The sequence below is a fragment of the Balaenoptera borealis genome (assembly GCF_965194805.1).
Source record: "Balaenoptera borealis genome assembly, chromosome: 6".
NCBI lineage: Eukaryota > Metazoa > Chordata > Mammalia > Artiodactyla > Balaenopteridae > Balaenoptera > Balaenoptera borealis.
The window spans coordinates 8,218,678-8,234,342 of NC_138863.1; the positions used below are offsets into that span (position 1 = coordinate 8,218,678).

General features: G+C 48.2%; 1 long non-coding RNA gene across 1 annotated transcript; it reads right to left on the reverse strand.

Annotated features, from left to right (window-relative positions):
- Positions 1-9,421: 9,421 nt before the first annotated feature.
- LOC309630403 lies at positions 9,422-15,406 on the reverse strand. Its single transcript, XR_014245644.1, has 2 exons — positions 15,012-15,406; positions 9,422-14,487 (listed from the first exon to the last, which is right to left on the reverse strand). It is a non-coding gene; the product is annotated as an uncharacterized lncRNA (long non-coding RNA).
- Between the last annotated feature and the right edge of the window lie 259 nt (positions 15,407-15,665).

Consider the following 15,665-nt stretch of genomic DNA (forward strand, 5'->3'; position numbering starts at 1 on the left):
CCAAGAATTATGCACATGTGCACCTACATGTGTGTTTTTGTTACACTTTCAGGAGGTCCCCAGATCCCAGAAGCCTACCTTGATATCCAGGTTAAGAACCTCTATTCTGTGTGTCCCCTGGGTGATTCTGTCTACTCCCACAGCTTCCGTTGTGTGCAGAGGCTTCCAGAGTAGACTCTCCAGCCAAGCACTTCCTTCTAAATGCCAGCCTGTAAGTGCTGGACCTCTCCATTAGGAGATCCTCCAGGCCCTGCCACTGTATGGTGTTGATAATTGAATTCATCATTTCTCTCCCCAGCTTCTAAACCAATTCTCCCCTGGCTTGCTTTATTTTAGTGAATGGTACCACCATCCATCCAGTTTCTGGCTCAAGTCAGAATCTTGGGAGTTGTCTTGTACTTCCTTCTACTTACTCATTTCCCATTTCTATCTAGTTGCTAAATCCTGTTGACTGTACTACTTAACTAAGCTTTTGAATCTTTCACTTCTCTACAATCTCATCGGTAGTGAACAGTACCACTCTTGTTGGGACCATCATCATCTCTTGCTTGAACTTCTCTGCAAAAGCCCCCTAACTGGTCTCCCTGCCTCTCCATCTCTAATCTTTCTGCCTTCAAAACATTCTCCACCCAACAGAGTGATCAAAAAATAAACCCAAATTAGCTCACATTACCCCGCTGCTTAACATTCTCCAGTGATTCCTTCAATCATTTATAATAAAACCCAATCTCTTCTTAACAGCAACAACAACAACAAAACAAAAATGGGCAAAGGACATCAATAGACATTTCTCCAAAGAAGATGTACCAAATGGCCAATAAACATAAGAAAAGATGCTCAACATCACTCATCATTAGGGAAATGCAAATCGAAACTACAACGAGATACCACCCCACACTCATTAGGATGGCTACTATAACAACAACAACAAACAAAATAACAAGTGTTGGTGAGGACGTGGAGAAACTGGAACCTTTTTTTTTTTTTTTAAGGGAACGCTATTTATTTATTTTGGCTGTGTTGGGTCTTCGTTTCTGTGCGAGGGCTTTCTCTATTTGCGGCAAGCGGGGGCCACTCTTCATCGCGGTGCGCGGGCCTTTCACTATCGCGGCCTCTCTTGTTGCGGAGCACAAGCTCCAGACGCGCAGGCTCAGTAGTTGTGGCTCACGGGCCTAGTTGCTCTGCGGCATGTGGGATCTTCCCAGACCAGGGCTCGAACCCGTGTCCCCTGCATTGGCAGGCAGATTCTCAAGCACTGCGCCACCAGGGAAGCCCCTACTTATTTATTTATTTATTTATTTGGCTGCACTGTGTGGCTTGTGGGAATCTTAGTTCCCCAACCAGGGATTGAAACTGGGCCCTCGCAGTGAAAGCACGGAGTCCTAACCACTGGACTACCAGTGAATTCCTCCTCCTTTATTTCTTCATTCATTCAAGTATTTATATTGATATGGACTCACAGATTCTTATTTTATTCTATAGGTTCTTATTCTATGAACTGTCATCCATTACTGTCATTACTTATTTTGTCTGTCAGATTGTCCCTGATTTGGCATGGGGACATTCAGATTGCCTCCTGTATCTATTGACATGTCCCAATATGTCCCCATTACTGTTTGAGCTCTTCCTTCCCTTTTGGCACCATAAAATGTTGGAGGCTCCCCTCATACTTTCCTTGCTGCAGCCCTGGAAATAGCCATTTCTCCAAGGAGTCTTGGTGCCCTTTATTGGAGAATGGGTTTGGATACCAAGATCCAGGAGCTGGGTGAGTTCACTGGTGTTGGGCATTACAACTTCCAGGCCCTCTCAGTGGACAGTTAGGAAGCGTATGTGCACACACATGCACATCCAAAGCTATTTCTATATCTATTGATACGTATTTTGAAAACCATGAGTTCACACTGATGCCCCTAGTTCCAGTTCAACACCACAGTGTTTATTTTGGCCTACCCCCTTCCTTCTTTCTTTTTTTTTTTTTTTAATTTATTTATTTTGGCTGCGTTGGGTCTTTGTTGCTGCACGTGTGCTTTCTCTAGTTGCGGTGAGCGGGGACTACTCTTTGTTGCAGTGCACAGGCTTCTCATTGCGGTGGCTTCTCTTGTGGAGCACGGGCTCTAGGCATGCAGGCTTCAGTAGTTGTGGCACATGGGCTCAGTAGTTGTGGCTCACAGGCTTAGTTGCTCCATGGCATGTGGGATCTTCCCGGACCAGGGCTCGAACCTGTGTCCCCTGCATTGGCAGGCGGATTCTTTTTTTTTTTTTTTTAACATCTTTATTGGAGTATAATTGCTTTACAATGGTGTGTTAGTTTCTGCTTTATAACAAAGTGAATCAGCTATACATATACATATATCCACATATCTCCTCCCTCTTGTGTCTCCCTCCCATCCTCCCTATCCCACCCCAGCAGGTGGATTCTTAGCCACTGCGCCACCAGGGAAGCCCCCCTTCCTTATTTCTAATTCATTTTTCTGACAGTGAGAAAGCTGGCTCTCATTAGTCACCATATATTTATTTGCTTAGTGCTAAAATACACATAAGCAGTTTCTGAATTTCTAACTCACAGCTCTGAAAAACAAACCTACTACTTGGAGTACAATACTGTGCAGTTTTTTCCCTTTAGTCTTTTTTTTTTTTAATTTTTATTTATTTACTTATTTATTTATGGCTGTGTTGGGTCTTCGTTTCTGTGCGAGGGCTTTCTCTAGTTGCGGCAAGTGGGGGCCACTCTTCATCGCGGTGCGCGGGCCTCTCACTATCGCGGCCTCTCTTGTTGCGGAGCACAGGCTCCAGACGCACAGGCTCAGTAGTTGTGGCGCACGGGCTTAGTTGCTCCGCGGCATGTGGGATCTTCCCGGACCAGGGCTCGAACCCGTGTCCCCCGCATTGGCAGGCGGATTCTCAACCACTGCGCCACCAGGGAAGCCCTCTCTTTAGTCTTAGAGTAGATGGTCAGATACCCTTTCCTGAAGTCACTTAGCTGAGCGTCCCCCGGCATCCTCAGTGTTGTGATGCTCTTCATTTGTAGTACAGTTGGGTTCATTTGTTTCTGTTTATATTCCACTTTGGGTTGTCTCCACTCCCCCTTTCCCAATTCCTTGTTGATTAAAATTTTTAAAAACTTTATGAAACAGTAATGATTCTAAAAGTCGGAACTACACAGAGATACTCAGAGGAGTGTCACGTCCCCTACGCCTTCTACCCGCTCCTGTCCTTCACACCCTGCCTCTCCCGGCAAGTAAGCAGTCTCACTAGTTTCTGGTTTGTCTGTATTTATTACTCTTTTTCCTTTTGCACGGTGTGTATTTTCTAGTTCCTCTCGTTTACGTGGTAAGTAGCCTGCTAGAAAAGCTTTTGCACTTTGCTTTTTTCACTTCACAGTTCCTTGGAAATCATTAGTAAACATTTTGGGCTATTATGTTATGGCCGTGCTTACTCACCAACGGTTTGTTTCAACAGTGTCCCCATCTTAGAAGGGGATGTGGAGAGAGGTCAGGCTGGAGAGGCAGGCAGAGGTCAGATCTTGGCCAAGGCCATTGCTTGCTGCACTAGTGAACTGGTACAGGATGGGTGGGGATGAGGCCAGGGTGAGGAGACAGGGAGACTGGCCAGGAGAGCCTGCCGTGGCGTCGGCCTGGACCAAGGCAGGGACAGAGGAGCTGGAGGGAAGGGGACTGATTGGGGAGGGCAACATCTGGAGCTGGGGGACAGCAGACAAAGAGGCAAAGATGCCTCCCAGATTTCTAGCTTGGTGACCGAGGGAGAGAATGAAGGCAGAGGAGCTGGTCTGAGGGAACCTGAGTGAGTGGTTGAGTTTCAGGCAGAGCTTAGTAGAGGGCCGGAGTAGGGGGTGTGTGCCGTCAGCAGAGGGTGGTGCCCTCCCTCCCTCCCTTCCTTCCTTCCTGCCTGCCTGCCTTCCTGCCTTCCTTCCTCCTTCCCTCCCTCTCTTTCGCCACGCCATGTGGCTTGTGGGATCCCAGTTTCCCCACCAGGGATTGAACCCGGCCCTCAGCAGTGAAAGCGCAGAGTCCTAACCACTGGACTCCCAGGGAATTCCTGAATGGTGCTTTAAATGATGGCTGTGCAGGGAATGCCAAAAAATGAGATTCAAAAATGGGTGTGCGGATTTCCCTCGTGGTCCAGTGGTTAAGACAATGCGCAGGGGATGCGGGTTCGATCCCTGCTCTCGGGGAACTAAGATCCCGCATGCCTCGTGACCAGAAATGAAAAAAAAGGGTGTGGCATGATGTTAAGCGAAAGCCGCCAGACTCCGAAGCCCACCTGCTATATGATTCCACTTATGTGACACTCTGGAAAGGGCAAAACCAGAGAGACAGGAAGTGGATCAGTGGTTAGTAGGGTGCGGGTGTTGGGGGAGGGAGGGAGGGAACTGACTACAGAGGGCGTGCGGGAAATTTTGGGAGGGGTGGAAATACTCTGGATTATATCATGACTGCATACGTTTACTAAAACTCATTGAACTGTATACCTAAAAGTAGTGAGTTTTACTGTATGTAAATTACACCTCAATAAGGGACTTTAAAAAAATGGAAGGCAGCCTAGGGGACACTGATGGCTGTGGGGCAGTGAGGAGCGAGTCCAGAGGAGAATGAGGGCCCCTGAGCTGAGTCCTGAGACGCTCTGGAACAGAGGAATTGAGTGTCAAATACCAAAGGGGTCAAGTAAGGTGGGACCTAGAAGGTTTACTCACCAACAATTTGTTGGTGAGGGAAGGTTTCCCTTGGATGTGACAACCAGGCCACCGATGACCTTGACCAGAGCAGATTTTTTCCCCCATTTAGGGTCCCCATCTTCCCCCCCCTCACTATGTAGGGCCCCATCCTTTCCAGGCTTCCCAGCAGACAGTGAGCTGAGGAGACAAGCATGATAAGGAGCCCCAGGAAGGCTGAGCGAAAGCACAGTGAAGGGAAGGGCCCAGCACATTTCTGGGAAATAGCAGTGATGGGGATCCCCGAGGCAATGTGAGTCCTGCCACCAGCACCATAATTTAGGGCCGACTGCAAAGTGAAAATGCAGGGCTCCTGTTCAAGTTATTAAGGTTTCAAGATGGCAACAGTAGAGCATTAAACCAATCCCAGGGCCCTTCTAAGTGTGGATGGCATGCCTATGAAGCTGGCCCTGCTGCCACCTGAGAGTTGGGTTCCCAAGAAAGCACAGTAGACCACAGGATCTCGCTGGGGAGGCCCAGCCTCCTTCTCTGCCACTAGGACTCCCAGGCTTCGCCAGAACCAGGACATGCCTCAGGGCTGCCACCTGCTGGCCATGTCAGGCCGCTGCACCTCGCTTCGGAGAGAAGGACCTTGGGTGGAGCACGAAAAGCGGCTTGGTGATCTGCAGGTGACCCAACCCTTCCTTTCACTGAAGAGAAAACAGCCCCTGAAGGGGCATTCTGTCCGAGGTCACACTGGCCATAACTGTCGCGCTTGAACCTCTCTGTTCTTTACAACCTCACAAAGTAGAGATGATACTCCCATGTAGATGAGGAAAGGAAAGTAACAATTCGAGTTTTCTGGCTATTGTGGTTGCCTCCCATGACCCTTCTCTTGTCTAGGCACTCCGCTGATGATTCTTTGGGTACCCACTAGCCCAAGTGCTGACCCACCTGGGCCTGGGGCTGGGAGAGGCAGCATAACCTCATTACCTGGCCGCAGAGTGGGCCCATAACCCAAGGACAGTGGAGGGGACTTCTTTTTGGCTGGGGCTGCTGGAAAAGACGTTTTCTAGCTCCCTCTGGACACTAAGATGTGTAGACATGAGGGTCATTGCTTGAACTGCAAGAGGTTTTGCCACCAGGATGAAAGCTGGTCTGAGCATGAAACTGACATGGGGAAATGGGGAAAGAAAGACAAAAAAGCAAGTACTGGATGACATCTTTGAGCTGCTGGATCAAGCCAGCCCTGAAGAGCTGAGAGTCAGGGTACCCAGCACTTTGCAGTGCTGAGAGCCAGTGAATCCCTTTGTGTATTTAAATAGTTTTGAGCAGCTGCTTGCGATGAAAGGTGTCTAATGCAAAAGTTCCTCAAACCTCCATCTGTCTCTAGCCCCATCTGTTATGATCACAAGTCCTCAAGCCCTTCAGTCTCCCTTGAGTGTTCAAAGGCACCAGGCCTCTCTCTCCAGGGCCTTTGCACAGGCTGTTGCGCCTGCCCAGGGCACTCTCCCCTCCCCCATCTAGCTGACAGATCCCATGGGCCATTATGGTCTCAGCCTAGATGGCATCTCCTCAACGAGGCTCTTCCTAATTCCGGTTCGCTCCAGAAACATTTGCTGAGCTCCTGCTCTGCCAGGCACCAGGCCAGGCCCACCTCTACCCCCCCACCCCCCCGCCCCTCATGGGGAGCTCTGGAGATGCAGCAACATGAATCAAAGGGTCACACTCATGTCCTCAGACGAAGAGAAGAGACCTGGGCCTGGAAGTGAGAGTGTGGCTGGATGACCTGGGGATTTCAAAGAAAGCGAGTGAGACTGGAAAGCAGGGTCAGGGAGTTGGGAGTGGATCTTTCTGTCGTAGGAGCACGGAGGTGGTGAGGAGGGTTAGGGTGCTAGATACATTGTGAAGGTAGTCAACTGGCCTTCCATGTTTGCCAAGCTACCTTCTGATTCAGCTTCCATTGTAGGTCTGCAAATAAGCTGGTGCTGGTCCAGTGAGAGCTGTATTTGTCCCTGAAGGTTAATATATTTTTATATGGATTTTAAAATTGTGATACAATTCACATACCATAATATATACTCTTTTAAAATGTACAAAAAAAAAAAATGTACAATTCTGGGTTTTGGGGTTTTTTTTTGGTATCTTCACAAAGTTGTGCGACCATCACAGCTGTCTAATTCTAGAACATTTTCATGACCTCAGAAAGAGACCCTACGCCCATCAGCAGTCACTCCCCATTTCCCTCTTCCCCTAGTCCCTGGAAACTACTAATCTCCTTTCTGTCTCTAAAGATTTGCTAATGTTGGAATTATAAAATACGTGATATTTTGGATCTGTCTTCCTTCACTGAACATATTTTCAAAGTTCATCCATGTAGCACAGATAAGTACTTTCCTTTTATTGTTGAATAATACTGCATTGCATGGAGAGACCACATTTTGTTTATCCATTCATCAGTTGTTAGACATTTAGGTTGTTTCACTTTTTTGTCTACTGTGAATAATGCTACTGTGAACACTCATGTGCACGTTTTTTTGTCATGTGTGAGTTTTTGTATGGACGTACGCTCTCATCTCTCTTGGCTGTATACCTAAGAGTGGATTTGTTGGATTACATGGTAACTCTATGTTTAACCCTTTGAGGAACTGCCAGACAATTTTCCAAAGCAGCTGCCCCATTTTACACTCCCACCAGTAGTGTGCAAGGCTTCCAATTTCTCCACATCCTCACCAACACTTGTTATTATCTGACTTTTTGATTATTGCCATCCTAGGGGTTGTGAAGATGTATCTCGTTGTGGTTTTGATTTGCATTACCTTGTTGGCTAATGATGTTGAGCATCTTTTCATTATTCAGTATTTGTTATATCTTCTTTGGAGAATGTTTATTCAAATCCTTTGCCCATTTTTTAATTGGGTGTTTTGTTTTTGTTTTTGTTGTTGAGCTATAGGAGTTCTTTGTGTATTCTGGATATTAACCCCTTATCAGATGTATAATTAACAAATACTTTCTCCCATTATACATTATTATCTTTTCACTTTCTTGATAGTGTACTTTGCAACACAAAAGTTTTTTTATTTTCCTGAAGTCCAGTGTATCTCTTTTTTCTTTTGTTGCTTACGCCTGTGGTGTTATATCTAGGAAACCATTGCCTACCCTAAGATCAGGAAGATTTCCGCCTATGTTTTTTTTTTTTTCTTTCATTTTTGGCTGCGTTGGGTCTTCGTTGCTGCGTGCGGGCCTTCTCTAGTTGAGGCGAGCGGGGGCCACTCTTCCTTGCGGTGCACGGGCTTCTCATTGCGGTGGCCTCTGCTGTTGCGGAGCATGGGCTCTAGGCGCACAGGCTTCAGTAGTGACTTGTGGGCTCTAGAGCGCAGGCTCAGCAGCCGTGGCCCACGGGCTTAGCTACTCCGCAGCATGTGGGATCCTCCCGGACCAGGGCTCGAACCCGTGTCGCCTGCATTGGCAGGTGGATTCTTAAGCACTGTGCCACAAGGGAAGCCCCAGTTAACACATTTTTAAAAGCAGTTACCTGTGCAGGTAGAGGAATAGGAACCAGGAGAATGGGAGACAGGAGTGCAAGAGAGACTTTTTACTGTATATTCTTTTATATTTTTTGGTTTCTTGGATGTATTTATTCAAAAATGAAATTATCTTTTAGAAAATTGTGGCAACATAAGCATAATATAAAATTTACCATATTAAACATTTTTAAGCATACAGCTCAGTAGTGTTAAGTATATTCACATTGCTGTGCAATCTCCAGAACTTTTTCATCTTGCAAAACTGAAACTCTATACCCATTAAACAACAACTCCGCATTGCCCCTCCTCCCAGCCCCTAGCAACCACCATTCTACTTCCTGTCTCTATGCATTTGACTACTCTTAAGTGCCTCATATAGTGAAATCATACAATATGTGTCTTTTTGTGACTCACTTATTTCACTTAGCATAATATCTTAAATGTTCATCCATGTCGTAGCATGCGTTAAAATTTCCTTTCCTGTGTTTATCCATTCAGTCATTGATGGATATCTGGGACCTTTGGCTATTGTGAATAATAGCCAAACACGGCTGTTGAACAAGGGTGTGCAATGTCTTTCAGACCCTGCTTTCAATTCTTTTGGATATATACCCAGAAGTATTTCTGGATCGTACAGTAGTTCTGTTTTTAATTTTTTGAGGAACCACTATAGTGTTTTCCATAATAGCTGCACCATTTTGCATTTATACCAGCAGTGCACAGGGTTCTAAATTTCTCCACATCCTTACCAACACCTGGCTTTTTTTAAATAGCAGCCATCCTGATAGGTGTGAGGTATAAATTATCTTTTAAAAGTTCAGGTTTCTGAATCTACAGAGCTGAAGTCCAGACCCTCAACTACTTTTAATCTTACCTTCTTTCAATATTCCATGAAGGCAGGGCCCTAGACCCAGCTTTGACCCTCCTAGACCCAGGAGGACAACTGGAGGGATGGACAGGAACAGAGAAGGAGGTCCAGTGGGGGACAGTGGGGATTCATGAAAGGCAGGGTGTCCCAGCTCAGGCAAGGTGGCCATGGGCTGGGGTTAGACTGGGGGACCTGGAAGCGGCTGCCTTGTTCTCCACAGTCTCTGGAAACCCATCAGAATTCCTGAGCTCTCTGTGGCTAATTCTGGGTTCCTCCAACAGCTGTAAGTCACGTGGGCATCAGTCACAGAATCAGAATTTATTTATTTATTTATTTATAAAATGCAAATTTTTAAAAAAAATATATTTTTCTTAACCATATTTGCTTATTTATTTTATTTATTTTTATCTTATGGCTGTGTTGGGTCTTCGTTTCTGTGCGAGGGCTTCCTCTAGTTGCGGCAAGCGGGGGCCACTCTTCATCGCGGTGCGCAGACCTCTCACTATCGCAGCCTCTCTTGTTGCGGAGCACAGGCTCCAGACGCGCAGGCTCAGTAATTGTGGCTCACGGGCCTAGTTGCTCCACGGCATGTGGGATCTTCCCAGACCAGGGCTCGAACCCGTGTCCCCTGCATTGGCAGGCAGATTCTCAACCACTGCGCCACCAGGGAAGCCTGCAAATGTCTTTTTAATATTTATTTTATTTTTGGCTGTGCCGGGTCTTAGTTGTGGCATACAGGATCCTCTGCTGTGGCGTGCAGGCTTCTCTAGTTGTGGCATGTGTGCTCTGTAGTTGTGGTGTGTGAGCTCTGTAGTTGTGGCACATGGGCTCTCTAGTTGTGGCCCGAGTGCTCATTAGTTGAGGGTGCGTGGGCTTAGTTGCCCCGTGGCATGTGGGATCTTAGTTCCCTGACCAGAGATCAAACCCACGTCCCCTGCATTGGAAGGCATATTCTTAACCACTGGACCACCAGGGAAGTCCCTGAATCAACATTTATTGAGCACCACCTGTTTGCTGACACTGTGCAGAGCCCAGGATTAAAAGAACGAATTCCACATGACCTCAGGAAGCTCACTGCAGAGTAGGAAAATAGACATGGAAGCATACTCACCCACAGGCACTGTGACAGCTGGTGCTTTACCAGTAGAAATGAGTTTCCAACCCAGTCTGCAGATGACGGGGGTCTCCAGGAAGAGGTGGCTGAGTCGGAAGGTCAACCAGGAGGCCAGGGGTGGGGGGAGGTTGTCTCAGTCAGGGGAAGGAGCACAGGAGAGGGTGCAGGTGGGACAGAGGCCAGAGGGCCCATTGGGGGAAGGCCAGTGGTTCAGTTGCCTGAAGCTTGGAGGTCACAGCTGGGCACAGAACCAGGACTAGGGTGAGACAAGTGAGGCAGTTGACTTGTATACAAAGTTGAAGGCCACAAACTCAGTAATCAATACAATGTTTTAATGCAAGACATGAAACACATGTTCCGGTAGAGAAAACTGAATATTGTAAGAATGTCAGTCTTTCCAAAAGTAGTGCAAGGAAATTCATGATGAACAAAATATCAAGTTGTTTTTTTTAAAATTAATTAATTTATTTATTTTTGGCTGTGTTGGGTCTTCATTTCTGTGCTAGGGCTTTCTCTAGTTGCAGCGAGCGGGGGCCACTCTTCATCGCGGTGCGTGGGCCTCTCACTATCGTGGCCTCTCCTGTTGCGGAGCACAGGCTCCAGACGCGCAGGCTCAGTAGTTGTGGCTCATGGGCCCAGTTGCTCCGCGGCATGTGGGATCTTCCCAGACCAGGGCTCGAACCCGTGTCCCCTGCATTGGCAGGCGGATTCTCAACCATTGCACCACCAGGGAAGCCCCAAATATCAAGTTTTAAATGAACACAGCATCAATAATAGTGTTGTGTAAGCCATAGTGGAGCCTGAGGCCAAAGAAATATCAGTAATTCTCATCCTGTGGGTTTTTAAAGTTCGATTTTGTGTTCATTGTGTATTTTTCATGTTAATGAATAAATACTGCACTGAAATACTACTCATCTTGATCACTCAGTTTCTGGTGCCCCTTAGATCTTGTTCCTGAGACAAATGCCTCGCTCGCCTCACCTTAGTCCCCTTCTCTGCAGCAGGAAGTGGGCTTTCATTGGTGGGCTGCGGCACTGGGGGTTCACCCTGCCAGGTAGGAGAAGTCATTGAAATCTTTTATTTATTAGAATGTGTTTGTATCTGTTGATAAAACAAACTGATGTGGCAGGAATTCCCCGGCAGTCCAGTGGTTAGGACTCCGTGCTTTCATTGCCGAGGGTGTGGGTTCAATCCCTGATCAGGGAACTAAGATCCTGCAAGCTGCGTGGCGCAGCCAAAAAAACAAACAAAAAAACTGATGTGGCTACACATAAGGGGCAAGACTGGTGTCAGGGAGGCCAATTCAGAATTGCTGCCTTAATCTAGGCAGCATGACGAAGCTCGAAGAAGGAAGCTGTGGGGAAAGTAGGGGAGCGATTCCAAAGACTCCCAAGGGCCAGGCTGTGGGAAGCCCCTGCCGTGGGGGCTGAGGGGGACGGTCGGGTCTAAGACTGTGTCCGGCCCTGGGCTGGGAGGGCCGGTTGCTGTGTCTTGTTTACGAAGGTATGAAAGATGGCGGTTCAGAGCGGAGGAAGAAGCTGAATTCAGTTTGTGACGCCTGGAATTTGAAGATCTATAGGACACCAAAGGGAGCTGCCTGGAGCCCTGGAGGAAAGAGGCTCGCGCAGAGACCCTGATTTGGGCGCTGTCAGAGGACAGTCGTCCCCGGGAGGTGGAACCAAAACCAGAGAGGGTACCCCAAGCAGAGGGGCAGGAGGTGGGGTTATGTACAGAAGGGAGTTGAGGCCACGGGGGGCCCTATTCTTCCAAAAGAAGACAGCAGCAGACAGGAATTATCGTAATTGTCACACGATACTCCATTCATTGAATGGACATTTCCTAAGCATCTTTTATGCACCAGGCACTGTCTGGGCACTTAAGAGGCACTAAGCCATCCTGGCAGCAAGCTCCGCCCCCCAGAGCCTACATTCTGGCTTACTCTTCTGTGTTAGTTATACAGGTACGCTTACCTTTAGTCTCAAATCGGTGTGGACCAAGGGGTAGCCCCTTCATTTGGGAATTCTCACTCACTTAATCTTGTCCTCTTGTTTCTTTTCTAAGCTTCCAGCTCTCCCTCTACTGGGTCCTTCCCCATAGGCTATAAGGTATGGGGAAGCTTGAGCTGCGACCACTCTCTCTCCCAGGAGTGCTTCCTACAGGGGCCCTACACTTAGCACTGCCACTTCTCCATCTGCAGCAGTGTGGCTTCTACCCCATCACACTTGCCAAAATCTCCAACATCTTTTAATACCAAATCCAGTAGACCCTCTCAGGCCTCACCTTATTTGACTTTTTTGTGGCAGTGGATACTGTTTTCTTCCTTTTTTCTTGAAACCCTTTCTTCCCTTGGCTTCCAAAACTCCCCTTTTCTAGCTTGGCTTCTGCCTCTGGGCCTTCTCCCACCCTAGATGTCTCCCACCACTGGGTCTGGGTCTGCCCAGCCTTCTCCTCTCCTCACTCTGGCTGCTGTGCTAGGCTGGTCCCTCATGCCATCTGTGTCTGCAGCTGTGTGACCACCTCCATAGAGCCAGCTGCCTAAAGCAGCGGTCCCCAACCTTTTTGGCACCAGGCACTGGCTTTGTGGAAGACAGTTTTTCCACTGATGGGTGGTGCGGTGGGGAGAAGGGATGGTTCAGGAGGTGATGCAAGCGACGGGCAGCGGCAGATGAAGCTTCGCTCACTCACCCGCCGCTCACCTCCTGCTGTGCGGCCCAGTTCCCAACAGGCCGCAGACCAGTATCGGTCCCCTGCGGGTTGGGGACACCTGGCCTAAAGCGATGGGTATTTCTTATGCATGTATCATGTCCAACATTGAACTCAGGAGCTTACCCCCAGACCCGCAGCCCTGCTGGTGTCACTCCACGTACATACACACACTCAACAGATAATGGAAATAAATGATCTGTTCTCCCTCTCTATTCAAGTCACGAAGTCTGTCAATAATAACAATAGCTAATACTGAGGGCTTATTACACATCTCACTTAATACTCAGAACAACCCAAATGTCAGGTACTATTATTATACGCATTTTATAAAGAAACTGGGATGACAGAACAGGGTCTCAATTTAAATCCTAGTTCCTAGCTATGTGACCCTAGATAAGTTAACTTATCTATGCCCCAGTTTCTATAAAATAGTGATAACTTTTTTGTAAGAGTAAATGAATTTATATATATATTATCTATAAAGAACTGGAATAGTGCTTGGAACTTCATAAGTATTATATAGGTATTAGCTATTACTGTTTTTCTATCCCAGGCTGACTCCAAAGCAAGGCACTTGACCACTAAGCTATACTGGCTTTCTCCACTGCTCCTTTTACCTAAGTACTTCATTCACTCAACAAATAATTTTCACCACTACTTATGTCAGGCAATGCTTGAGGCGCCAGGAATATAGCAAAGAACAAAGTCTGTGTTCTCGTGGCTGGGGAAGGAGCAAACAGACAGTAAACAGACAAGAAAAATGCCAGGTAGTGTAAGTACCTGCAGAGGACTCAGTTAGGGTGATGTGCTAAGGAGCCTCTGGGTGGCACTTTTCATTGGAGGGTTGGGGAAAGGCCTCTTAAGAGGTGATATAAACTGAGATCTGAATGACAAGCCAGCCACGCCAGTATTTCTGTAACTCATCCCTGTCACTTGATCATGCACTGCTCTCTCCAGCCTCTTCCCATGAGTGCCCCAAGCTTGCTCTGTGCCAAACTGCTTGCAAACACGGGGGTCTTATACCACCATGCCTTGGCTTATGCTGTTCTTTCTGTCCCCCGTCACCCAGTAAGTGTCCCCTTGGTCCCCATCCCAGAGTTCAAAATGAGAACCTCCTCAGGGTGCTCTCCACAGATCATCAGAAAGCAGGGTGCAGACCAGAGAACTGGCCCCAGCTTCCTCCCTGATCAGAGAGCCCCAGTGGGTAGCTGTGAGTTTCCTATTCACTCAGTCACAGGAGCCTTCTAGGAAGAATTGCAAAATAACTTGATTGCTCACAGAATCCCCACCAGCCCTTGTTAAAATACAAAATCCTGGGCCCAATGCCACATCATTTTTTTTTTTTTAAAGAAATTCACGTTCTTTTATTTATTTATTTATTTATTTATGACTGTGTTGAGTCTTCGTTTCTGTGCGAGGGCTCTCTCTAGTTGCGGCAAGTGGGGACCACTCTTCATCGCGGTGCGCGGGCCTCTCTCCATCGCGGCCTCTCTTGTTGCGGAGCACAGGCTCCAGACGCGCAGGCTCAGTAATTGTGGCTCACGGGCCCAGCCGCTCCGTGGCATGTGGGATCTTCCCAGACCAGGGCTCGAACCCGTGTCCCCTGCATTGGCAGGCAGATTGTCAACCACTGCACCACCAGGGAAGCCCCCACATCTCTTTAATTAGAAACTCCAGAGGTGATTCTGAACATTAGTTCAGTTAGGGAAATATCATCACAGCTAAAGGTATCTTGGTTTTGTACCAGGCACCAGGTGCCCATGATGTAACCATCCTACCTGGGCAGGCTCAAAACTGAAGAAAGTGCTCTAGGTTAAGTTTGACACCAATTAAGTTTTGCCACAGTGACCCATCTGAATAATTGGCAAAAACACAACGCAAAGGCAATTTTCTGTGCTTCCGCCAACAAGGAAACCTTCCTTTCACTCTTTTGATTGACTCCTAGACCATCTGGTGACATTGATTTAGCAGCCATTTTTAAATAGATGCTTTAGTCCCAAATAACAAAGAGGGAACTTTTGAGGGGTCAAAGGCCCTGCACTGTGGTTGGCCTGACCAAGTTCTTCTCCCCACCCCGCAGCTGTAACATCCAGTGACCACCAGGGTGTTTCCCACTGGTAAAATTACCTAGTGCATGAGGTTTCTTGAGATTAAATATTATGTTTGTGCGCTGCTCACGGTAAACTTCACAAACATACGCGACTGTCTATATCAGCAGCTCTCAGAAGGCAGCGTCAGGCACGTGGCCCGGGGGGAGTCACCGGCAGACAGGGGGACTTTCTGGCTCCTGGTTCGTTAGCGGGCGGGACGAAAGTGGGCCCTCAACGCGGTGGACCCTGAATTCCCGACGGTCTCGGGCTACTTAGAAAACGGGGCAAACTCTTATCTTTCTTGCCTCCAGGAGGCTCTGCGTGGAGTGCGGGCCGGGGTCGCGCGTGAAGCCGCCCAGGAAACTCAAGACCTCCACAGTCGACAAGACCCGGACACACTGGGGAGCCGGAAACCACCGCTACCCACCGCCCGGGAATTAGGAACACGCGGCGCCAAAAATGTCCGTCCCAAGGCGCAGGCGCCGCGAGCGCGGGCTGTGGATGGGCACTCCGGGAACCGCGCGCCCACGGCCCAATCAGCGCTGGCCTTGCACAAAGCGAGTCCCGCCCCCAGGCCGCCGCCACGAATCCCCTCCCCCCTTCTCTGGCCTCCTCTGCCCGCCCACTCCTGCCCGTGCCCCGCCCCACGCCGTTCTCAGGTAGAGGCTCGCGATTGGCTTATGGGAGGGAC